Source organism: Bufo bufo, chromosome 3, assembly GCF_905171765.1.
Source record: "Bufo bufo chromosome 3, aBufBuf1.1, whole genome shotgun sequence".
In the NCBI taxonomy this organism is placed as follows: Eukaryota; Metazoa; Chordata; class Amphibia; order Anura; family Bufonidae; genus Bufo; species Bufo bufo.
Window position 1 is genome coordinate 644,786,742 of NC_053391.1, and position 27,269 is coordinate 644,814,010.

General features: G+C 47.5%; 1 protein-coding gene across 12 annotated transcripts in view; it reads right to left on the reverse strand.

The window, feature by feature from the left end:
• The window catches only part of ZMYM2 (zinc finger MYM-type containing 2), a 107,535-nt gene extending 83,797 nt beyond the window's left edge, over nt 1-23,738 (reverse strand). For all 12 annotated transcript variants that reach the window (XM_040426238.1, XM_040426235.1, XM_040426237.1 and 9 more), the window contains exon 1: nt 23,628-23,738. The gene's annotated coding sequence lies outside the window, so the exon portion shown is untranslated. The remainder of the gene's footprint in view (nt 1-23,627) is intronic.
• Nucleotides 23,739-27,269: the final 3,531 nt, after the last annotated feature.

The window sequence follows — 27,269 nt, forward strand, 5'->3', positions numbered from 1 at the left end:
AGCCAGCACTGTCTGCATGATCCCTGTAACTAAAGTCATAAAAATCTGTGGACTGGGTGTTAAATACTTTTGTGCGGCACAGTGTAACAGCATACCGGGGGGCACCAAGTGTCTGGAGTTCGAATATCCAAGTATGTATGGCTTAGCATTGGATACTCCAGTCTCCTTCAAACACACAAATGGGTTACTTTTGTACTATGAAGATGGACCTAAAGAGACTGTCTAAATCCTGCTTTACTCTTCTCAATTGAGCAGGCAACGACGGGGAGGGAAGCGTTCACTGCAGAGCAGACGTTTGACGGGAAGGAAGGAGGCCACTGCAATTACATGCAGCGATCTCCTCCACAGTATGGGGAGCAGCGATCGCTAATGCCATTGATCGTTCCCCATACAGACTCGCGGTTTACACAGCACGATCTGCTGATGGCAAAAAATTATTTAGGTGACCGCACAAACGAGCATATTACCCGATGAACAAGCACCTTTACACTGCCAGATAATCGCTAATTAGTGTTCCTACAAATGCTTGTTAGCAATTATGTCCCTGATGCTCGGCCTGTGTAAAGGGGCCATAAGACCCTGAAGCATAGCCATGGCTGCGTTCATGAAGCTTGAAGGTTTTTTTTCCAAGACCTTGTCCTCTGGATAGGTCATCAATATCTTATCGGTGGTGGTCCGACACCCGGGACCAATGCCAATCAGCTGTTTGAGAAGGCAGAGGCACTCGCAGCAGCATGGCAGCCTTCTCTCAGTCTTCTCTAGGCCAGTGGCACGTTCAGTCACATAGCCTAGGCAGAGCACAGCCACTCTACAATGGACGGCGCTGTGCTTGGTGAGTAAGGGGAAGGCCGTGGTGCGGACAGGAGGGCTGGTGCCTTCTCAGGGGTCCCAGGTGTCAAACCCCACTGATCAGATACTGATGACCTATCCCGAGGATAGCTCAGTTCTAAAGTGTCGAAAAACCCTTTTAACATAAGAAAAGACTGAGCGCTTACAATCCTCGTACACTGCTGCAGAATCTATGTTGGCCACCAAGTACCATTCTGTAAATGCATACGTAGTCTAAGACAGGGCTGAGCAAACCCTGGTCTCCATGGCGACTAGAGAAATCAGCCCTTGCAAGACAGTCTCCCTCTGAGACCTAGGCGCAATCAGCTGCTGGGTGCTTCCATCCACTGTCACATGAAAGCATCAGGCACCATCAGTTCTGGCAGAGGTAGTCACCGAGCTGTCCTGCCAGGTAGAAGGAGCAAACATTGAGGACTAATGTGTCTTACTCCTGTAGGTGAGCCTTATGTGAGATTGTTACAGAAAGCCATTTATATCAGCCAGGAATACAAGCACATGTACAGAGGTCGCAATAACGCCTGTACAAGCGTCATAGACGCCTGTTCCGGCAATTTTACTCCCTGGAAAAAGTCTAAGACGCACCAACACGCCTTAGACCAGGGCTCGACAAATCCCAGGCGCCAGGTCGCCATGGCGACCAGAATTTTAGTCCTGGCGCTTGGGTATTTGTCAGCCCGTTTTCAAAGGTGCCCGGGCGATGGGTGCGGAGCTGCCGTTCTGTCCGGAGGCAGCACCGTTTGAAACAGCTCCTCAGTCAGTGAGTCACAGCACACAGAGAGCTAGACGCTGGCAGCAGGGAGGGGAGGGGCTCGGGAGGAGTGTAATCTGATCCTAGAGTGGAAGCTGCTTCTGCCAGCCCCTCCCCTCCCCGCCCACCAACCAATCAGAGCTGAGGCAAGGACTAGCAGCTCTAGGTCACTGACACAAGTACAGGAGGGAGTCTAGAAAGAATCGAATGAGTCTCAGGTTAAAAGAATCTAAAGATCCGATTAGTTAGTGACTCATTCGATTCTTTGAGTTAAAAGAACAGGTTACACTGAGGCTGTGGCTGATGCTTTTGTTGCAGCAGTGATCAGATTAAGGGACAGGAGCAGAGAGATAAAAGTGACAGATGACACAGTTTAGATTACAGGTTGAATTAACCCTTTAGGATCAAATTGGCTTCTCAAGGAGATATACATGTTAAAAGGCATCCCTTCTTCTGTCTCATTCAGTAGCTATATAACGAAGGGTACTTTCACACTTGCGGCAGGACGGATCCGGCAGGCTGTTCACCCTGTCGGATCCGTCCTTCCGCTGTTTCGCCGGACCACCGCTCCGTCCCCATTGACTATAATGGGGGCAGAGCTCTGGCGCAGCACGGCAGTGCATGGTGAAAGGCCGCCGGACTAAAAGTACTGCATGTCCAACTTTTTAGTCCGGCGGCCTCTCACCGCGAACTGCCGTGCTGTGCCGGAGCTCCACCCCCGTCCCCATTATAGTCAATAGGGTCCGGGGACGGAGCGGCGGTATATGCAACATGGTATACAGCATTATTGGGGGGCTCTATGGAAAAGTCGGGGGGGGAGCACTATGGGGGCACCTACTAGGGGCTTTATGACGCGGCTCCGCCTGGCTCCTAACTTTTTTAGCTGGCTCCTAGATTCCAAGGAAATTTGTCAAGCCCTGCCTTAGACTTTTCCCTGCTTTTCATCTGCGTAGGACGCGCAGTGAACGGAACAGGCAGCGCAGCGATGCTGCCTGTAGCAACCAATAGCAAAGCTCCGGACAGCAAGGAGCTTTACTATTGGTTAGTTTGGGCGGGCGCAGGAGCAATACAGGTCCTGCATCAGGGGAAGCCGGGGGGCTGGCTCCTAGGGGATGTTTGAATATGGAGTGCCGGGTGCACTGCACAAGGACCCTGGCGGCGGTGGAGCTAAAGACTGGGCCCAGACATGAAGATGGACACAGAAGAAGGTGACAGCAGCATGTAACTTAAAGGGAACCTGTCACCAGTTTTATGGTGTCCTAACTAAGGGCAACATAAATAAGTGACTGATTCTCTTAGCAAAATGCTGGGTCACTTTCTTTAATTGACCCAGTCAATCTGCCAACATATTGTATTGAAAAGCTCCAGCTGATAATGATGAGTCATGAATATTCATGAGCTCCTGACTCTGCCCGCCCACCTGCTGCTGAATGACGGTTTGTTTCCATATGAATCAGCAGCAGGTGGGCAGGGGAGTGGCTATAGGTCTGAATTAAATATACGCTGGACTCAATGACATCATGCTGGACTCCAATCAGCTCACATCACACACACGTATACATCACACGCTGAACCAATACATCACACGCATGTATGTGGTGCAGTATGTAGTGAATGCAGACAGACCATTATGGTAAAGTACAGGGAAGATCCGCCATATTAGACTGGACTTTATAACTTCGCTATAATAGCTTGATGTTATTTAGACCAGTAATGGTCCCCTACAAAAACCCCCCCCCCCCCCCTCTTCTTAAGCCCCGTTTACATCACCACTTTTTTTTCTGTTGTTCTGCTCAGAACAACGAAAATAATGAAAGTGCTGGATCAGGCACGCAAGTCTGGGTTTTTGTCATACGATCAACATACACAACAGATGCCATACTAGGACATCCATCACCATGGAGTTCCATAGTTTAAATTTTTTTTAAAAAAAAAACACGTTCTTGTCAGGATGGGAAAGTGTAGTGTACCATGTTTTACCTTCCTGCAAAGTCCAGCAAAAAAAACATGTAGGCTAAAAAATTTTTTTTACAAATGGAGTTCTATGGTGACAGAAGCCACAGTTATGGCATCTGTTAATGTTTATATACTTTTTTTGTGTGTACATTAAAGGGGTTGTCTCATCGCTAGGATATGCCCCCATTTTCTTATAGGTGCGGGTACCACCGCAGGGACCCACACCTATATTGAGAACAGAGACCCGCAAGTGAAGCACTGCTGGCTCAGCTATTTCCATCAGCCCCAAAGAAATGAGTAGGAGCGGGGGGCTGCGCATGTGCGGTACTCTCCCATTCACTTCTATCGGTAGCTGGCTTGGTGCTGGCCAGACCGGAATCCTCCAGCCACCTTGCAGGGCTCCATTCTCGATATACAGTGGATAAAAAAAGTTTACACACCCCTGCTAAAATGTCAGGTTTCGGGGCTGTAAAAAAAAAATGAGACAAAGATAAATAATTTCAGAACTTTTTCCACCTTTAATATGACCTATAAACTGTACCACTCAATTGAAAAACAAACTGAAATCTTTTAGATGGAGGGAACAAAAAAAAAAAAATGATGTGGTTGCATAAGTGTGCACACCCTCTTATAACTGGGGATGTAGCTGTGTTCAGAATTAAGCAAATCACATTCACAATCCTGTTGAATAGGGGTCAGCATACACCTGCCATCATTTAATCTGCCTCTGATTAACCCCAGATAAAGTTCAGCTGCTCTAGTTGGTCTTTCCTGAAATTTTCTTAGTCGCATCCCACAGCAAAAGCCATGGTCCACAGAGAGCTTCCAAAGCATCAGAGGGATCTCATTGTTAGAAGGTATCAGTCAGGAGAAGGGTAGAAAAGAATTTCCAAGGCATTAGATATACCATGGGACACAGTGAAGTCATCATCAGGTGGAGAAAATATGGCACAACAGTGACATCACCAAGAACTGGACGTCCCTCCAAAATAGATGAAAAGACGAGAAGAAAACTGGTCTGGGAGGCGACCAAGAGGCCTACAGCAACATTAAAGAAGCTGCAGGAATATCTGGCAAGTACTGGCCGTGTGGTACATGTGACAACAATCTCCCGTATTCTTCATATGTCCGGGCTATGGGGTAGAGTGGCAAGACGAAAGCCCTTTCCTACGAAAAAAAAAACATCCAAGCCAGGCTACATTTTGCAAAAACACATCTGAGGTCTCCCAAAAGCATGTGGAAAAGGTGTTATGGTCTGATGAAACCAAGGTTAAACTTTTTGGCCATAATTCCAAAAGATATGTTTGGCCCCAAAACAACACTGCACATCACCAAAAGAACACCATACCCACAGTGAAGCATGGTGGTGGCAGCATCATGCCAAGGGGCTGCTTTTCTTCAGCTGGAACTGGGGCCTTAGTTAAGCTAGAGGGAAGTATGAACAGTTCCAAATACCAGTCAATATCGGCACAAAACCTTCAGGCTTCTGCTAGAAAGATGAACATGAAGAGGAACTTCATCTTTCAGCATGACAACGACCCAAAGCATACATCCAAATCAACAAAGGAATGGCTTCTCCAGAAGAAGATGAAAGTTTTGGAATGGCCCAGCCAGAGCCCAGACCTGAATCCGATTGGAAATCTGTGGGGTGATCTGAAGAGGTCTGTGCGCAGGAGATGCCCTCGCAATATGACAGATTTGTAGTGTTTTTGCAAAGAAGAGTGGGCAAATCTTGCCAAGTCAAAATGTGCCATGCTGATAGACTCATACCCAAAAAGACTGAGTGCTGTAATAAAATCAAAAGGTGCTTCAACAAAGTATTAGTTTAACGGTGTGCACACTTGTGCAACCATATTTTATATTTTTTCTTCTCTTCACCTAAAAGATTTCAGTTTGTTTTTCAATTGAGTTGTAGTTTATAGGTCACATTAAAGGTGGAAAAAGTTCTGAAATGATTTATTTGTTTCTCTTTTTTTTTTTTTTTTTACATCACAGAAACCTGACATTTTAACAGGGGTGTGTAGACTTTTTATATCCACTGTAGGTGCGGGTCCCGCACCTATAAGACAATGGGGCATATCCTAGCGATATGCCCCCCATTGTCCATGATGAGCCATCCCTTTAAAAATATAGCAAAAATGTCATGTGAACCCGGCCTAACAAACCCCACTTACTATGATGGAGTCCGTTCAGTTTCTATTCACGAGCCTGTCTTTATACAGGGCTTCAGATGGCGACCAAAATGGTCGCCAATGCGACTTGGAATTGCAAAATGGCGACAAGACTTTGTAGTCTTGTCGCCATTTGCGCCTAAACCCTCCGCTGCTCTGCCGCTAAGAAAAAAAGGCTTTCATCCAGCAGAGACACGCTGCAGCCGTCTGCTGGATGAAGATCCGCTCGCTCACACTTCTCGGCATAGAGGGTGGGCGTGGCTTGGGTTCCCGCATCTTGTGCTTCCGCTTCCAGCAGTCTGCTTCTGAATTCACAAGTCTGTGAGATCCCGGCCCGGAGTCCTGCTGAGTGCAGGGAGTCATTGGTTGCTATGACACCGTGCGCTTCCTGCTGCCGCCGCAGTACAGTGATACACTGGTATAGATCATACTAGTGTATTATTGTACTGCGGCGGCAGCAGGAATCGCACGGCGTCATAGCAACCAATGATGCCGTGCACTCCTGCACTCAGCAGGACTCCGGGCCGGGATCTCACAGACTTGTGAATTCAGCACTCCTGCATCGCAAATCCCGTCAAGCTCCCAGCAGACCTTGGGTTCCCACTGGTCACTGGTCTCTACTTAATGGTCCAGTCTCCACAAGCAGGAAATGCCAGGAGACGCCTGCTCAGCCAATCACTAGCTATGGCGCTATACTTTTCTCGGCCAGTGATTGACTGAGCTGCCGAGACCAGTGGAGATCCATTAAGCATTGAAATAGGAGTGGCAGGGGATCAGTGGTGGTGAGTATTGATTCTTTTTAAACCACCCTGAGCACTGTACTAAAAATTTTGCCTCCCCTGTCAACTCCTTTTAATATTTTTCCAAATCAGCACTAAATGACATATGTACAGTTGCTGTCTGATTTCTAGTGTGTTCCTGGTTTAAGCTGTCCATTATTGACAGCCTTGACACCTTTTTTTTTTTTTTCCTGGCACCTATAACAGGAGTTAGATTGCTGTGTTAGATTATTTTCAGTCATTGCAGGTGCTGATGGCCTAGTAAAAAAGTAAATTAAAAGCTCATGGCACGGTACTGTTCACAGACCTGCCTCATTGGGCATGTACCAGCTGACTTCATCAACATGCACTGCTTAAAGGGGTTATTGTGTCCTCTCAGACTTAGGCCTCTTGCACACGACCGTATGCATTTTGCGGTCTGCAAAAAATGGTTCTGCATAAAATACGGATGACGTCCGTGTGCATTCTGTATTTTGCGGAACGGAACAGCTGGCCCCTAATAGAACAGTCCTATCCTTGTCCGTAATGCGGACAATAATAGGACATGTTTTATTTTATTTTGCGGAACAGAAGTACGGACATACGGAAACAGAATGCACACAGTAACTTACGTTTATTTTGCGGACCCATTGAAATGAATGGTTCCGTATACGGCCCGCAAAAAAAAAAAACAAGCGGAATGGACATGGAAAGAATATACACGTTCGTGTGCATGAGGCCTTAGATGGCTTATATGCTCCTAAGCATCTCAGCTATATTATATATATTTTAAATTTGGCGACTAAAAATTTTATTTGGCTCCTAAATTTTTCAGGTTAGGAGCCAATGGCTCCTTCATATTTTTTTTGTCTGGAGCACTGTTATACCAGACCAAAAAAAGTGCTGCATACAAGGCTTTTTTCATCTGCAACAAAGCCTCCACTGCAGATGTGAACAAGTGTAATATCAGAGAAAAATGACATCATATAAAACTTAACTTTTACTTATAGATATTAAAATACCATCCCATACAAATAGAACATGTATGATGAACTGTGGCAGGTAAATAGGCAAAGTCTTACTTTGGATGTGACCATGGTAATACCATCCAAATGAATAAAGATGCAACGACTTACAGTTTGGAGACCGAGGCCTGGGATAATGGATATCAGGAGGTGAAGTCAAGACGGGGGGGAGATCCCTGAACACTACCCCTACTTACAGGCGGAGCACCCGCCCCGAAAAGAGCGACCCTACCTCTCTCGATGGCTAAGCCCTCACCTACTGTGACCCTGCCGGTGAAATTGATAGATTCCTGACCCAACGCATTTCCCTAGAGTCCGTAGAACTGGTTCATCAGGGGACCACAGATGAATAATCAGATAATCAAAAGCAATCAATCTTGATAGTTGCATAGATAAAGGCATCCTGGTATGGTAAGGTGCTATATATTATGTATTTGAATTACTGCAAATTTCGTACTCCTCCTTGGGTAAAAAATACTCCTCAAAAATGGTTGGAGGAGTATTTTTACTCTTCTGGAAAAAATGTAGTGCGACCTCTGCTGGTTAGAAGCTACATCACATCAGAGAGCAGGAAGGGGCAGTAGGGCAAGGACCTTCAGTGACCAGAAAGCAACCACCACGCGGTACGTTACTCTTTATCACATACCGTCGCTCCATGCGCACCCTATAGTGAAGCTAAATGCCTCCTAATCTGTCCTAAATACAGCATCTACACCAATACCTTTCCCTTCTCTGGAATTCTCTACACCGGATAATAAGATTAATTACCAGCGCCTGAAGTTTTATAGCATACCTTCAGGGACTTTTTTTCAGAATACTGCGCTCAAAGGAAGGCTCCGACACAGGCACAACCGATACCCAAAATAACCCTTCAAATGAAAGCCAATTAAGGGTCCATTCACACGTCCGTAGAATGTGTCCACAAACGTTCCGCAATTATCAGGAACGGGTGCTGACCCATTAATTCTCTATAGGGCAGGAATGGATGCAGACCGCACACAGTGTGCTGTCCGCATCTGCATTTCCGGAGCGCGGCTCTGGAAAAAAAATAGAACATGTCCTATTCTTGTCCGCAATTGCAGACAAGAATAGGCAGTGCCGCAGTTCTATGGGGTGCCGGCCGGGTGTATTGCGGATCCACAATACACTACGGACGTGTGAAGGGACCCTAAAACTGATCAAAAAGTGAACTCTGCCTAAGCGATACATTACAACACCATTTCTGGCCATTATGACTCGCAGCGTTTTTTGGAAGTTTTCCTCCTCTGCAAGCTCCAGCTCTAACCTTCAGTTTTCCCTATGTGGTGGAGACCAGCTGTAATGATGTCTCCCATACACTGCAAATTGGGAATGCAGGTGCTGTAGCAACCCGAGGCAAGCAGGCTGTTTCATGTGACCACTGCAGGAAAAGATCGGCCGTGGTCAGGCTCCATTTTTCAAACAGTAAAAATACTCCTCTTACCCTTTTTAAAAAGTATTTTAGCCAAGGAGCTCAGAATGGGGGAGCGATCAAACCGGGAAGGGGAATAATCTGTCTGCTTTCTGGGGAAGAAAAAAAAACACAAGAAAGGTGTACAACCCCTTTAAGTGTCCCCCCCCCCCCCCCCCCCCCCAAAAAAAAGGAACTTACTAATGTATTGTATATATAAAAGGGGAGAAAAACAGAACTGGATCGCACATCCACAATGCTAGGCTTTGATCTAATTAAACTCTCTTCTCAGCGCCATATTGAAGTGTACAGCCCCCCATACTACATGCTGTACAAGAGGCATTAGTGTACATTTTGATCAAAAGGTATAAGCCCACTCACCACGCCAAGGTCGCTTCTTTGAGTGGGACCTACTCTGACAAAAGGGCGCAGCACAATGCGGTGACAAAGCGTTGCCATTGTCAGACAGCTGGTTGATGTTTGACTCCTGGGTCCTGCCGCCTACTTGGGCAGTGCAGATTTTTTCCCCCGCAGTGTGATGAGCCTTTTTTGTCAGAGTAGGTCCCACTCAAAGAGGGGACCTTTGCACGGTGAGTGGGTTTACGCCTTATGAACAAAATGTACACTAATGCCTCTTGTACAGCATGTAGCATGGGTGGGATGTACACTTCAATATGGCGCTGAGAAGAGAGTTTAATTAGATCAAAGCCTAGCATTTTGGATGTGCAATCCAGTTCTGTTTTTCTCCCCTTGTTATATTACAGTACTAATATATTGCGATTGTCCATATTTGCTGGCTTGATTCATTTTTCCGTCTCTTTATACACTTCTTGATTCCATGGTTACAACCACCCTGCAATCCAGCAGTGCTAGTCGTGCTTGGACACTAAAGGAAAAAGCTGTGGCCTGTCTGGTGGCCAGGACCACGGGAGTGTGCATAGACTAGTGCTATTTCCTGTAGTCTGCAAGCACGGCCACCACTGATGGATTGCAGGGTGGTCGTAATAATGGAAACGAGTAGTGTATAAAGAGGGGGGGGGAAATGAATCATGAGTATTTTGACCACATCATCCTCTTTATGCATGTTGTCTTACTCCAAGCTGTATAGGCTCGAAAGCCTACTACCAATTAAGCATATTAGGTGATGTGCATCTCTGTAATGAGAAGGGGTGTGATCTAATGACATCAACACCCTATATCAGGTGTGCATAATTATTAGGCAACTTCCTTTCCTTTGGCAAAATGGGTCAAAAGAAGGACTTGACAGGCTCAGAAAAGTCAAAAATAGTGAGATATCTTGCAGAGGGATGCAGCACTCTTAAAATTGCAAAGCTTCTGAAGCGTGATCATTGAACAATCAAGCGTTTCATTCAAAATAGTCAACAGGGTCGCAAGAAGCGTGTGGAAAAACCAAGGGGCAAAATAACTGCGCATGAACTGAGAAAAGTCAAGCGTGCAGCTGCCAAGATGCCACTTGCCACCAGTTTGGCCATATTTCAGAGCTGCAACATCACTGGAGTGCCCAAAAGCACAAGGTGTGCAATACTCAGAGACATGGCCAAGGTAAGAAAGGCTGAAAGACGACCACCACTGAACAAGACACACAAGCTGAAACGTCAAGACTGGGCCAAGAAATATCTCAAGACTGATTTTTCTAAGGTTTTATGGACTGATGAAATGAGAGTGAGTCTTGATGGGCCAGATGGATGGGCCCATGGCTGGATTGGTAAAGGGCAGAGAGCTCCAGTCCGACTCAGACGCCAGCAAGGTGGAGGTGGAGTACTGGTTTGGGCTGGTATCATCAAAGATGAGCTTGTGGGGCCTTTTCGGGTTGAGGATGGAGTCAAGCTCAACTCCCAGTCCTACTGCCAGTTTCTGGAAGACACCTTCTTCAAGCAGTGGTACAGGAAGAAGTCTGCATCCTTCAAGAAAAACATGATTTTCATGCAGGACAATGCTCCATCACACGCGTCCAAGTACTCCACAGCGTGGCTGGCAAGAAAGGGTATAAAAGAAGAAAATCTAATGACATGGCCTCCTTGTTCACCTGATCTGAACCCCATTGAGAACCTGTGGTCCATCATCAAATGTGAGATTTACAAGGAGGGAAAACAGTACACCTCTCTGAACAGTGTCTGGGAGGCTGTGGTTGCTGCTGCACGCAATGTTGATGGTGAACAGATCAAAACACTGACAGAATCCATGGATGGCAGGCTTTTGAGTGTCCTTGCAAAGAAAGGTGGCTATATTGGTCACTGATTTGTTTTTGTTTTGTTTTTGAATGTCAGAAATGTATATTTGTGAATGTTGAGATGTTATATTGGTTTCACTGGTAAAAATAAATAATTGAAATGGGTATATATTTGTTTTTGTTAAGTTGCCTAATAATTATGCACAGTAATAGTCACCTGCACACACAGATATCCCCCTAAAATAGCTAAAGCTAAAAAACAAACTAAAAACTACTTTCAAAAATATTCAGCTTTGATATTAAAGGGTTTCTATCACTTGGTATGACATAATTAGCTGTCAGACACTAGCGATCTGCTAGTGTCTGCTCTGGCCAACCATCCTACTATAATCACTTGTGGGGCAGCGGTTTTGCTAAAAAACTAACTTTTATAAATATGCTAATGAGCCTCTAGGTGCTATGTGGGCGTCATTAGCACCTAGAGGCTCCGTCTACCTTCATACACAGCCGCCGCCCAGCGCGTCCCTCCAGCCCGCCCATGTCCTCCTCCGTGTGACGCAGCGGCCGAATTCTCGCGCATGCGCCGTGCGCGGCTGTATTCGGCACATTTGAGATGTCTGAGCTCAGAGCGGTCAGACATTCAATGCGCATGCGCGGATGTATTCGGCGCATGCGCATTGAATGTCTGACCGCTCCGAGCTCACATCTCAAATGCGCCGAATACAGCCGCGCACGGCGCATGCGCGAGAATTCGGCCGCTGCGTCACACGGAGGAGGACATGGGCGGGCTGGAGGGACGCGCTGGGCGGCGGCTGTGTATGAAGGTAGACGGAGCCTCTAGGTGCTAATGACGCCCACATAGCACCTAGAGGCTCATTAGCATATTTATAAAAGTTAGTTTTTTAGCAAAACCGCTGCCCCACAAGTGATTATAGTAGGATGGTTGGCCAGAGCAGACACTAGCAGATCGCTAGTGTCTGACAGCTAATTATGTCATACCAAGTGATAGAAACCCTTTAATGAGTTTTTTGGGTTCATTGAGAACATTGTTGTTGTTCAATAATAAAATTAATCCTCAAAAATACAACTTGCCTAATAATTCTGCACTCCCTGTAGTAAGTGGCTTGTATTAACTTTCTCTACATCATAAATCCTCTGGATAGGTCATCAGTATCTCATCGGTGGGGTTCTGACTAGGGATCGACCGATTATCGGTTTGGCCGATATTATCGGCCGATATTGAGGATTTTGAACGTTATCGGTATCGGCATCAATTTTGCCGATATACCGATAACGTATGGGGAACAAGGATCGCGCTGCTGACAGCGCTCTCTGTGTTCCCTCCGCAGCACAGGGGAGAAGGAAGCAGTGTCTCCCTCCCCCTGTGATGCTGCTGCCGCTGCCGCCAATGAGGGGATAGAACATAAGAGGAGGGGAGGGGCTGTGGCCGCTGCGCCACCAATGAAGATAAGCCTTTCATTCATTCATATATACAGGAGGCGGGAGCTGGCTGCAGAATCACATAGCCGGCAATAGCTGCGATCCGCGGTAGTTAACTCCTCAGGTGCCGCGGATCGCAGCTACCGGTGATAGAGGTAGGGAGCCGGCTATGTGATTCTGCAGCCAGCTCCCGCCTCCTGTATATGAATGATCGATAGACTTATCTTCATTGGTGGCGCAGTGCGCCCCCCATCCCAATCCCGGCCAATAGTAAAAACATTGGTGGCGCAGTGCGCCCCCCCCCCCCCCCCCCCCCCCACCCAGTATTAATCATTGGTGGCAGTGGCCACAGGATCCCCTCTCCCCTGCTCCTCCGATCGGAGCCCCAGCTGTGTAAGCCTGGGGCTCCGATCGGTTACCATGGCAGCCAGGACGCTATTGAAGCCCTGGCTGCCATGTTCAGCTCCATGCTGCTGTGTGCACTATGCACAGAGCAGCAGGGACAGTGTGAGATCCTATTCACCCTGATAGAGATCTATCAGGGTGAATAGGAGAAAGGTTCTAGTCCCTAAGTGGGTTAAAAGTTAGTAAAAAAAAAAAAAAAAAAAATATTAAGTATAAATGAAAAAGATTTATAAAAAAAAAAAAAACACATTAACAATAAACAAAAAAAATACACATTAACAATAAACATATTAATTTTCAGCAGATTTGTGTAGGAATTATTTTTTTTTTCTCAAAAATGAAAATTCCCAGAATATCGGTATAAATTATCGGCTATCGGCCTGAAAGTTCACAAATTATCGGTATCGGCCCTAAAAAAATCAATATCGGTCGATCCCTAGTTCTGACACTCAGAACTCCCACCGATCAGCTGTTTGAGAAGGCAATGGCGCTCCTGTAAACACTGTGGCCTTCTCACAGCTTTACCTAGGTCATGTGACAGCACATTCATCGGTCACATGGCCTCCTATCCAGTGAATAGGAGACAACTAGATGATCAGTGGGGGTCCGACCGCTAGAACCCCTACCGACCCTGAGAACAGGAGTTATCTAACTCTGGATCAACTTGCCTTCCTCTGGATAAACTTGACAGGCCGAACTGGATGGACAAATGTCTTTTTTCGGCCTTATGTACTGTTACTATGTAATCCTGATGGGGTGGCAGGTCAGGTGCGTGCACGGTTGCTTCATTCATTCTCTAGGGGATTGCCAAAGATAGCTGAGCAAAGAAGTCTAAAGAGCTGAATGAAAGTGGCCTCTCAAGTCACAATATTAAAGGGGGTCTTCTGAGGGTCATACTACAGATGACTTTTACTCATGAATGGTCATAATTATCCAATCAATGAGTGTCTGGCAACAGGCACCCACATCAATTAGCCATTTTCTGCATGCTCATTCATGAATGGGACCTGAGCTGCAGTAACTCGGCATGGGCACTACACACTTTATATGGAGCTTTACTTCCGGATCCGTTCAGAGGACTAGTTGTGGTGCCAGAGGCTGCAGAGGGCAGCCGATTGGTGGGTGTCAGCTGTTGGACCCATGGTAAAGTCATTTGAGAGCACAGAGAAGGTTTTACCTGCTCACCGCCAACACTGCAGAGGAGCAGTGTAATGACAGCGGCTCCATCCCATTCACTTGAACACCTCTAAAGGGGTTACCCAAAACTATATTAGGCTTCAGAGCAACTGACCAGCGTTGGTGAACATACCACCGATTGCTGACCTCAGCAGTGACCTGCTTCCTTTGCATCAATTATAGTTTAGTCAATTATAGTTTTTATTATTTTTATCTGGACAGACCTTTGTAAGCAAAAAATAAAAATGACTTTCCTTTCCCCAATCACTTTTTAGGGGATTTGAATATGCATGTTTTCATTGGCACATAATGTGCTCTCCGCATACCCATTTGCGGAGCTTGGCCCCAAACTTCCAGGCTGCGGCTCTGCAAAAAAATAGAACATGTCCGCAATTGCAGACAAGAATAGGCATTTCTATGGGGGGTGCCGGGCGGGTGTATTGCGGATCCGCAATACACTACGGACGTGTGAATGCACCCTTAGTCGACATAAGGAGACTTATAGGCCATACATGCTCCCCTGGAATGAAAGGGAAGCAAATGAGCTGTTAAAGCGAACCTTTCACCTCATTTTCACTTTATAAACTAGCAACAGTACCTTATAGATTATCTTCAGTGTGTTCTTATACATGTTAGTGCCGCTTTCCTGCGATGTTTATTCTTGAAAAAATAGTCTTATAAAGTTCACATTTCCAGCTCCAACAGTCACGCAACAAGTCAAGGGGGTATCCCTTCCCTCACCTCTGGCTGTACCTCCCCTGCCCTAACCCCTCCTCTATGCTCTGTAACTGACAGCCGGCTCAGTCGCCGGGACCGCGCTTGTGAATCCTGCGCATGCGCCGACCTCCTCATTCGCCGCCCGTCTTTCTTGCAGACACAAGTGCGATCCTGTAACAGAATCGCGCATGCGCCGTACGCAATGCCTGTCTGTCTGCTCTCCCTCCCGTCCGCGCGCTCCCCTATCTACAGTAACGCCCATATAGGAAGTCCGCCTTCCACACCACGCCCCCTTTCCTTCCCGATGCGCTCCACATTGGAACGCATCGGCACTACCTTCCCTGGTGCGCTCCACCCACCAGCTTACATGCTGGAACTAGCGCCTCCCAGTATACCCTGCCCTCTCATCAAACACGCCTCCTCTCCCTTGTCTGCCCAAACTCACCAGCACACAGCGGCCCCTCAAGAGTCCACACCTCCCCCTGCTTCAATCCACGGAACGCATAGTAACAATCCTATAATTGAGTTCTAATGCGTTCCACTGTGGAACGCATCACAGTCATTTCCTGTGGATTCACAAGCGCGGTCCCGGCGACTGAGCCGGCTGTCAATTACAGAGCATAGAGGCGGGGTTAGGGCAGGGGAGGTACAGCCAGAGGTGAGGGAAGGGATACCCCCTTGACTTATTGCATGACTGTTGGAGCTGGAAATGTGAACTTTATAAGACTATTTTTTCAAGAATAAACATCGCAGGAAAGCGGCACTAACATGTATAAGAACACACTGAAGATAACCTATAAGGTACTGTTGCTAGTTTATAAAGTGAAAATGAGGTGAAAGGTTCGCTTTAAGCTCTGCCTTGGATGCCACCTGATGCAAGGCAGGTATCCTATAAGTCAATGTTCAGCTCTTTAATTGAGACTTGAGATTAGGGATCGACAGATTATCGGTTTGGCCGATATTATCGGCCGATATTGAGGATTTTGAACGTTATCGGTATCGGCATCTATTTTGCCGATATACCGATAACGTATGGGGAACAAGGATCGCGCTGCTATCAGCGCGTTCTGTGTTCCCTCCGCAGCACAGGGGAGAAGGAAGCAGTGTCTCCTCCCCCTGTGCTGCTGCCGCCAATGACAGAAGGGAAGACAAGAGGAGGGGAGGGGCTGTGGCCGCTGCGCCACCAATGAAGATAAGCCTTTCATTCATTCATACACAGGAGGCGGGAGCTGGCTGCAGAATCACATAGCCGACTCCCGGCCTCTATGAGCGATAGCTGCGATCCGCGGTAGTTAACCCCTCAGGTGCCGCGGATCGCAGCTACCGCTCATAGAGGTCGGGAGCCGGCTATGTGATTCTGCAGCCAGCTCCCGCCTCCTGTTTATGAATGATTGAGAGACTTATCTTCATTGGTGGCGCAGTGCGCCCCCACCCCAATCCCGGCCAATAGTAAAAACATTGGTGGCGCAGTGCGCCACCCCCCCACACCCAGTATTACTCATTGGTGGCAGTGGCCACAGGATCCCCTCTCCCCTGCTCCTCCGATCGGAGCCCCAGCTGTGTAAGCCTGGGGCTCCGATCGGTTACCATGGCAGCCAGGACGCTATTGAAGCCCTGGCTGCCATGGTAAGCTCCATGCTGCTGTGTGCACAAAGCACAGAGCAGCAGGGACAGTGTGAGATCCTATTCACCCTGATAGAGATCTATCAGGGGGAATAGGACAAGGGTTCTAGTCCCTAAGGGGGCTAAAAGTTAGTAAAAAAAAAAAGAAAATTCCCAGAATATCGGTATAAATTATCGGCTATCGGCCTGAAAGTTCACAAATTATCGGTATCGGCCCTAAAAAATCAATATCGGTCGATCCCTACTTGAGATATCACTCAGATATTAAATAAGTCAGCATCTCATCTCCAGAAAGCTGTTTCGGGGCGATTGCCCCTCATCGGTGCAGAGCAGAGTGTACTGGCTTAGGCTACTTTCACACTTGCGGCAGGACGGATCCAACAGGCTGTTCACCATGTCGGATCCGCCCTTCCGCTATCTCGCCGTGCCGCCGCTCTGTCCCCATTGACCATAAAAAGTCGGACATGCAGGACTTTAGTCCGGCGGCTTTCACCGTGCTGCGCCGTAGCTCCGCCCCCATTATAGTCAATGGGGACGGAGCGGCGGTCCAGCGGCACGACGAAATAGCGTAAGGACGAATCCGACATGGTGAACAGCCTGTCGGATCCGTCCTGCCGCAAGTGTGAAAGTAGCCTTAACTTGGTGAGAGGCCCAAGTCAGAAATTAAAGCAGTGCTTAATTACAGCACAGCTTTCATTTTACCAAAGCAGAAATAACAACCAGTCAGGGCTAAGGTTTTAATGGGCAAAGGGTTTCTCTTTTAGACAGTTAAGCTAAATGAGCCTCATTGTTTACTCCCGGGACCTGCGGCTGCTGCTAACGGCTGATGGTGGGGGATGTCGGACCTGCTCCGATCTCATTAATGACCTATGTTTTGGATAAGTCATCAATTTGCTACTCCTGGAGAACCCCTTTAGGGTCCATTCACACGTCCGCAAATGGGTTTGCATTCGTTCCGCAATATCGGGAACGGGTGCAGACCCATTCATTCTCAATGGGGCACGAATAGATGCGGAGAGCACACTATCTTTGTGCTCTCCGCGTTTCCAGAGTGTGACCCCGAACTTCTGGGCTTAGGCTGCGAAATTCCGGACCGCGGCTCTGCAAAAAAATATTCCACAATTGCGGACAAGAATAGGCAGTTCTATGGGGGAGCCGGCCAGGTGTATTGTGGATCCGCAATATACTACGGATGTGTGAATGGACCCTTAAGGCACATTCATATGACTGCAAAAAAATAATAATATGGCTGTTAAAAACATAAAAACTGTTTGTAACAGTCACTCATCACTGATGCCTTTCTGATAAACTGTCATTAAAATGGTTCCCTATAGGCCTCATGCACACGACCGTTGTTGGGTTCAGTGTCCGTTGTTCCGTTTTCCGTGATTTTCTGCGGACCCATCGACTTTCAATGGGTCAGTTGAAAACTCAGAAAAATCACCGTTTGCCATCCGAGTCCGTGATCCGTGTTTCCAGTCCGGGAAAAAAATATGACCTGTCCTATTTTTTTTTCACGGACAACGGTTTGCGGACCCATTCAAGTCAATGAGTCCGTGAAAAAACACGGAGGCACACAAGATTGTCATCCGCGTCCGTGTCCGTTTTTTTCCTATCATTTTGAAGGCAAACTTGACTTTTTTTTATCACTTTTCATGTCTGGTGATCCTCCAAAAATCAAGGAAGACACACGGGGAAAAAAACGGAAACGGATCACGGAACAACGGAACCCCGTTTTGCAGACCGTGAAAAAATACTGTCGTGTGCATGAGGCCTCAATTGTATGGGGGGAATGTCAGACCGTGAAAACAGACAAAATAGGACAGGTCCCTATTTGGATGCCCATTATTCAGGCAGTTAAATTAATTTAAAAAAGTCTGTGTGAATAATCCCATAGACTACCATTGTTCTTCAAGAGGACCTTTCATGCGATTTTATTAAGCGAGATACAGTTGTGTTCAAAATAACAGCAGTGTGTTTAAAAAAGTGAATAAAGCTCAAAATCCTTCTAATAGCTTTTATTTCCATACACACAAATGCATTGGGAACACTACACATTCTATTCCAAATCAAAACATGAAGAAAAAGATATCAACTTTGTGTTCCTCTGAAAAAAATATTGAAAAAAAGTGAATATTAGACTGTTCAAAATAGCAGTGTTTGTATTCTTCTTTACAAACTCAAACATTGACTATATCAACTGAAAAATGTTTGAAGATTTAGCTTTCCTTTGAATCACTTCACTAATATTTAGTTGTATAACCGCTGTTTCTGAGAATCTGTGTTGCTCGGAGTCACCACCTTCTGCCCCTGTGAACAGGTAATTCCAGCCCAGGAGGATTGGACTACATCACACAGTTCTTCTCTATTTCTTGGTTTTGCCTCAGAAACTGCATTTTTGATGTCACCCCACAAGTTTTCTATTGGATTAAGATCCGGGGATTGGGCTGGCCACTCCATAACGTCAATCTTGTGGGTCTGGAACCAAGATGTTGCACGTTTACTGGTGTGTTTGTGGTCGTTGTCTTGTTGGAACACCCATTTCAAGGGCATTTCCTCTTCAGCATAAGGCAGCATGACCTCTTCAAGTATTCTGATGTATTCCAACTGATCCACGATCCCTGGTATGTGATAAATAGGCCCCACACCGTAGTCTGAGAAACATCCCCATATCATGATGCTTGTCCACCATGCTTCACTGTCTTCACATTGTACTGGGGCTTTAATTCGGTGTTTGGGGGTCGTCTGACAAACTGTCTCCGGCCACTAGACCCAAAAAGAACAATCTTACTTTCATCAGTCCACAAAATGTCTCTTTAGGCCGTCAATGTGCTCTTTGGCAGATTGTAACCTCTTCAGCACATGTCTTTTCTTCAGCAGTGGGACTTTGCGGGGGCTTCTTGCAGATAGCTTGGCTTCACATAGGCGTCTCCTAATTGTAACAGTACTCACAGGTAACTTTAGACCTTCTTTGATCTTCCTGGAGCTGATTGTTGGCTGAGTCCTTGCCATTTTGGCTATTCTTCTATCCATTCGAATGGTAGTTTTTCGCTTCCTTCCATGTCTTTCAGGTTTTGGTTGCCATTTTAAAGCATTTGCGATCATTTTAGCTGAGCAGCCTATCATTTTCTGCACTTCTTTATATGTTTTCTCCTCTCCAATCAACTTTTTAATCAAGGTACGCTGTTCTTCTGAACAATGTCTGGAACGACCCATTGTCCTCAGAATTTCAGAGAGAAATGCACTGTAACCAGCATGTACAACATTTGCTGCCTTCCTTCAATAAGGGCAATAATTGCCACCTGTTTTTCGAAGAATTAATGACCTCACTAATTGAACTCCGCACTGCTATTATTTTGAACATGCCCCTTTCAATAAGTGATTGAATTACAGAGAATCAGCAGCATGCATGTCATGACGGTTGGGTCTGTTAGGTTTCTATTACTTTACTACACCTGCTAGTAAATTTGCCATGTAGAAATAGCATTTCTACCAAAAACAGTGATTGATCAGGTTAGTGATGTCTGACTGCTATTATTTTGAACACTACTGTATATACCTATACCTGCAGGGTACCCCCCCTCTGATGCTGCCCCACCGGATTTATTCCGCTCAGTATGCTAATACTAAGCATCGGGAGAGGGAGGAGGAGACACCAGGGTTTCTCAATGGGCGTCTCCTTCACCCAGTTGTAGTGCTGTCCGATCACAGCACAGAGCGTCACAGCCAGGGAGAAGGAGACACACCTTGAGAAACCCTGGCGTCTCCTCCTCCCTGTTCCGATGCTCAGTATTAGCATACTGAGCAGGAGAAATCCAGCGGGGCACAGTGGGGTGTAGGAGGCATATTTAAATAAATAAATAAAAATTAAAGCAGGGTGGCAGCATCAGCGGGGGGTACCCCACAAGTACAGGTATATATCTCCCTTAATAAAATTGCATTAAAAGGTCCTCTTTAAAAAGGGACACGACATCTGTTTTTCACTGTAGTGTGAATGAAGCCAGATCTGGAACCATTCATTTTCAATGGGTCCTGAAAAAAAATCGGACAGCTCAATGTCTGATTTTTTTTCAGGACCCATTGAAAATGAATGGGTCCAGATCTGTTCTGCAAAAAACGGAACAGATCAGGAAAGAAACAACGGACGTGTGAATGGACCCTTAAAGTGGTATTCCAGTAGGTACAAGTTATCCCCTATCCACAGGATAGGGGGTAGCAGATCGGTCGGGGTCCTACTACTGGTGCTGACCACATCTTTTGCGGCCCCATTGAAATGAATGGGTCCATGCGGATTCATTCATACGGCCATCTAAATTAACCCTTAGATTGTGTTCACATCTGATGACCTTCAAATGCCAGACAGAATAGCGTAAAATGCTGTGCTATCCTGTCCAATAAAATGACAAACATAATAACAGAATACGAAATGACACCAAGAGTCAGTGAGGTCTGTCAGGCGCCACTAGCGTCCGCCATGCACTTTCAATGTTCTGCTCCTATACCGGACCATGGCGAAAATCACCAAAGGAGATGTGAGCAGCAGCACGGACACGGGCCCTCGTTTATTATAAACTTGCACCGGTGCTCTAGTATGAAACAGTAAACTGCATGTTTGACTTTCTACAACACATGCGCAAACATTTCCTGCAAGTCACGTTTCTGCCTTCGCCACTTACCCGAGAAGGGCAAGGGCAGGGAGGAGGCGGGGCCAGCAGCGCACCCACAGCCATCATTTACGCCAGTTGCCTGGTGTACAAGAACACCGTAATCTACGCCAGATGCTGCGCCTAATTTCTGACGGGGCGTACGTCAGCAGTCAGACTTTCTGTAAAGAACGCAAACCATCGAGAAGTGCGAATGTGGGGGGGGGGGGGGGGGGTTAGGAAGAGGCTTAACTGGCATTAAAAGGCTCAAGCAATTACGGCAGTATTACATAAACTTATTAAACACGCAAGGATATTGAGAGCTCGGGAAAGAAGGCACCTGATAGGGCAACACGGCCACAAAACTAAGGCTACATTCACATCAGCGTTTTCTTTTCCGGTATTGAGGTCCGTCATAGGATCTCAACGCCGGAGGAAAACGCTTCAGTTTTGCACCAGTATGCCTTCCGTTCGGCTTCCGTTCCCATGCCAGAAGCATTTTTGCGTGCGTCATGGGATACTGATCAAGACGGATCCGTTTTCTCAGACACGAAAGAAAACGGATCTGGCACTAAAACCATTCTAAGTCAATGAGCGCCGGATCCGTTTTCTTATGTGTCCGCCTTAGTCATTCTAGAGATAATACAACCGGATCCGTTCAGAATGGATGCAGCCGGTTGTATTATCCGAAGCGTTTTTGCGTAAGGCTACATTCACATTTGTGGTAAGTTTGTCCGGCAGAGAACGGCCTGCCTGGATTCACCGGATCCAGCCATTCACCCCCAGACTCCATAGACCATAATGGCTTCCATCCGCTATGCGCCAAAACGTCAGGCTGAATGCAACAGTTTTACTCCGGCCGAAAGCCGGATCCCATTATATTCTACAGAGTCCAGTGGTCAACGGCAGTATCCGGTGAACTCCGGCAGGCTCTTCTCTGTCGGATGCATTTACTGCATCCACAGGAGCAAGCAGAGCATCTCAGCTCCACTGCAGCACAAAGTATTTCAGCCCTAGCTTTTACCAAACGCTCAACAGCCCAGAAATCTGCAGAGCTCGTGGACAAGACTCTCTCCACCATAAAGAATGGCTTACAGTCACAATCATTACACGAGGGCTGTATTCCCTACTAGTAAAGCCGCATTCACACAGTGTTTGGTCAGCAACTGTGATCCAAATCCACAGAACAGGAGCAGAATCCTTCCATTATACCAGTTCTCTGTGCAGACTCCCCTTCTGCTTTTGAAAAATCACTGCCCAAACACTGACAGTGTGAACGCAGCCTAACGCAGTCCTGCAGAAAGCCAGCCGCTCACCATTTACGGCAGCCAGCAGCACAACGACTTCGAAACAGCGCAATCCTAACGGTAACGGGTACGTGCAGAGGGCCACAGCAGCCTTTACTTTATTGTACATTGTACTAGAATAGAATATTCAACCCCGGATAAGTTCCAAATCAGCAGTGTTAGTTTCCTGGAATGGAAAGGGTTAAAACCAGGAGCCATGCTTAAATGAGACCAACATGCTCCCAGTGTGGCTTCAGGCAGAAAGGCACCGTGGTAACGAGGCAGATGCTAAGCATTTGCATTCTACCCTCTTGCGCTGCATTGTGAGACACCTAGCGGCCGGAGCCGGTACCGCACTCAGCTCTGCGCTCGCTGCCCCCTCCCACAAACCAGCCTCGCTGCCATGATGTTCCAATCGCCACACTCACTGAGCAGACAAGGATTCCCCTCACACAATACAACAGGCTGCAAATGTGAGAGTCGGGCCTAGTGAGCAGAGCGGCTGCACTACTGCGGCGCAAGCGCGGCCTGCCCGGGCCTCACAGCAGATTGATGTGAAAGAATAGGTAATACACACATATACTCCCCCACATATATGAGTGGTATCGCCCGAGGAGCACTACAGCTGCCTAGGTGCATACCATTTACCTATATGAAAGTGGGAAGCGCCGGGGGCACATACCGCAGCCTGCGTCCCCCCCATATCCCCAGGGCCCCGCACAGTGGGAGGGAATACAGGGAGCGTTACCGCAGCGGTTCCCACATCCCGTCCCTTTGTATGAAGAGACTGGCGGGACCGAGGAGGGGACGTGGGGTTTGCCCTGTGGGAATGTTTCTGCCCCAGCGCTGTTACTTCCACTCCGCTCTGCCTCCCCGTCCGCCATTAGCCAGAGGAGGCGAACAATACAGAGAGCAGGCAGCCCCGGCACACCCGAGGTGACCCGACCACGGCAGGAGCGCCCCTCGGCACCACACAATAACGCCCGGCGGGCACAGCAGGCATCTCCTCCCGTCACAACACGGCGAGCGGCGGCGCCATCCCCGAGCAACAACCGCAGATTAATACCCGCCACATACTAGGGGGAATAAATAATATCTATACCCCCGCCAGGTGGCGTGAGAGAGCGCCTCCACACGCGGGGGCAAAAGCAGGTCGAATAACGTAGAAGCTTTCTTCCGTTACGTGCCCCAACATCGTTCGTCCACTTACCGGTCGCTAGAGATAAGAGAGAGAACAGGCCCCAACCGCAGTTTTTCCTCACAGCGATCCTTCCCCCCGTAACCCAACTCTCCCGTCCAGTCCCGGAGCATAAGGGGGGCGGAGTCAAAGAGCAGCAAAGTGGAGAAGGCGCGGCCTGAGCTACCGAATGTCCCGCCCCCTTAACTACTCGATTGGCAGAGCCCGTTCGGCACCAGAGTACAGGAGGGCGGAGCTGATTGGTAGAGAGAGCCGTCAATCGCTTGAAGGTTTTCCCGCCTCCTCTAGTGCGAGGGTGAAGGGCGGTCCCTCGAGAAACTTGATGAAGGCGAAGCACCGCCCATGCGTTGCAGTTAGTCTGCGAGAAGGTGGAGGGAGGGTCAGACGAGGAATTGAACCAGTTATTAGCCTGGCGCTGTACACGGGCGAAGCGGCTGATATTGACGGCAGTATACGGGGGGAGGGGCTTAGCCCGGAGGCGGGCGCGTTACGGAGCTATGCTGCGCTATGGTAATGGCGAGAGGCTGCTCCGTCTCGCCATAGAGCCTTTCACACCCTTTCGGTGCCGGAAGCATTTCTCCGTCAGTAATGAAGATGAACGCACTTAGCATGCGCAATTTGTTGAAGCGGCAAAACTATCAATTAGCCTCGGAATTAAAATATAACGCAGCGTGTGGAAAGCGCCCAATAGGTCGACACGTTAATGTAAACACGGAGGTCGCGTTTTACGTGTGTACATCGTGTACTCTCGGGTTCATCGTGATGGCGATGATGGACGTGGGCTGCATGGCAGCAGCAGTGGCGCACACAAGCATAGGACGTTGTGTGCCACCCCTCCCCCAGCGGCCACGCTTCACCTCACACCTCCTGGTGCTGCACCAGCGTACCGCCCGCCTCCCCGCTCCAAGGCACCCCTCCCCCCACGCCATATCACTAGTGGCTTCCACCACGTCCCGTCCTTGGCTCTCAGTGCCGCGCCGTCCACCATTTTGTCACTGGGGGAGACACACGACGTGACGGACGTGCCATGGGCTAGAGCAGAAATATCAGAGGGTTTTAATTTCCAGTCAGGTTAGGGCGTGTCCTCCGCCAGCAGACAAGTGGTAGCCGAGGAGCCATACAATAAAGAGCAGCGCCGGGCAGTGGAGGAGAGCCCTCAGCGCTGTCGTCTGTCACCCGGCAGAAAACAAAATGGCGGCCGCGCGGGCTCCACGTCTCAGCCTCGCAGCCAAGCTGTGGAGAAGTTTCATTTGACGATTTCTTAAAAAACGTGCGGAGAACGTGTCCTCTGTTAGCAGTGGGAGACCGTTCAGACGCCGTGTTAGTCATGCGATGATTTTTTTAGCTGAGGTTTTTTTTTTTTCACTGACTTTAAACGATAGGTGGTGATGTTTCTCGATTTTGAAGTTTGTGGTAAAACAAGTGATGGCAGTAGAGAACGGTCACTAATTGAGTTATTCTAAAGTTATTTGTGAAAGAAACTTAAACTTTTGGCTGCTTCCAAATTGAAGTTTATTTTATTTATTTTTTTGCATGTAAACACTGCCATTATAAGTGGGTGTTTTTTTTTTTACTCGCAGTCAGACCTAGTTCTTATAGAGTAGTTTATGGTAAAATACCTGAAAAGGAAAAAAAAAAGGGGGCAAAAAAAATCCATTTAGAAAAAAAACTTTTTTTTCCTTCAGGGCGTTTTCTAATTTCCTTCAGGCAACTCGTAACGTTTGGCTGCAGTGGTTTTTTTTTGTTTGTTTTTTGCTAAAATTAAAAAACCTGACAAGTGATAAAAAAAAAAATCAAACCAAGCACCCTTAAAGGGGTTACCCTATCATAATGATCACTGTTAAATCTGTTAATGATTTGACAGTGATAATTTTTGTAAATGTATATTGATTAACCGCCTCCGGACCGCCTAACGCAGGATCGCGTTCCGGAGGCGGCTCACCCAGGCAGAGTCACGCATCTACGCGTCATCTCGCGAGACACGAGATTTCCTGTGAATGCGCGCGCACACAGGCGCTGCAAAACCTGCCCGACCCAGGTTTTGCTCCTTGAGCTTCGTCAGGTGTGAAACCTGGGTCGGGCAAGGAGAAAGACGCTGGGATTTTTTATGCGATTTTAAAGTGCATGTTTGTAAGTATGTACTAAATAAACCTTTTAAAATAGTCATCGGAGCTTCACTATGGTGGGAGCAACTTGTAGCCACAGAAAATTCTGAACCAAAAGAAGTTGGGAACACCAGCAGACCCACCCGGTGTATGCTGTAATTAAGTCCGTGGTTGAGCCCTGTGCACCAGCGTGGATCTTCATTGCGGAGAACCAACTTGTTGCGGAGGATATCAGTAATACGGTAATGCGTATCCATGGATCGGATCAGCAAAACATACGGACGTCTGAAGTGAGCCTTACAGGGGGGGTGATCACCCCATATAGACTCCCTGATCATTCTCCTGTGATTGATCACTCCCCTGTAAGGCTCCATTCAGACATCTGCATGTGTTTTGCGGATCCGATCCATGGATCCAAAGATCCGCAAAACACATACGGACCTCTGAATGGAGCCTTACAGGGCGGTGATCAATGACAGGGGGGTGATCAGGGAGTCTATATGGGGTGATCACCCCCCTGTCATTGATCACCCCCCTGTAAGGCTCCATTCAGAGGTCCGTATGTGTTTTGCGGATCCATGGATCGGATCCGCAAAACATATGGATGTCTGAATGGAGCCTTACAGGGGGGGTGATCACCCCATATAGACTCCCTGATTATCCCCCTATGATTGATCACCCCCCTGTAAGGCTCCATTCAGACATCCGTATGTTTTGCGGATCCGATCCATGGATCCGTGAAAACATACGGATGTCTGAATGGAGCCTTACAGGGGGGGGTGATCACCCCATATAGACTCCCTGATTATCCCCCTATGATTGATCACCCCCCTGTAAGGCTCCATTCAGACGTCCGTATGTTTTGCGGATCCGATCCATGGATCCGTAAAACACATACAGACGTCTGAATGGAGCCTTACAGGGGGGTGATCAATGACAGGGGGGTAATCAGGGAGTCTATATGGGGTGATCACCCCCCTGTCATTGATCACCCCCCTGTAAGGCTCCATTCAGAGGTCCGTATGTGTTTTGCGGATCCATGGATCGGATCCGTATGTGTTTTGTGGATCCGCAAAACACGGACACCGCGGATCCGCAAAACACATACGGACGTCTGAATGGAGCCTTACAGGGGGGTGATCAATGACAGGGTGGTGATCACCCCATATAGACTCCCTGATCACCCCCCTGTCATTGATCACCCTCCTGTAAGGCTCCATTCAGAAATTTGTTTGGCACAAGTTTTAGCGGAAATTGATTTTTTATTTTTTTCTTACAAAGTCTCATATTCCACTAACTTGTGACAAAAAATAAAATCTCACATGAACTCACCATACCCCTCACGGAATCCAAATGCGTACATTTTTTTTAGACATTTATATTCCAGACTTCTTCTCACGCTTTAGGGCCCCTAAAATGCCAGGGCAGTATAAAAATTAGGGATCGACCGATTATCGGTTTGGCCGATATTATCGGCCGATATTGAGGATTTTGAACTTTATCGGTATCGGCATCAATTTTGCCGATATACCGATAACGTATGGGGAAC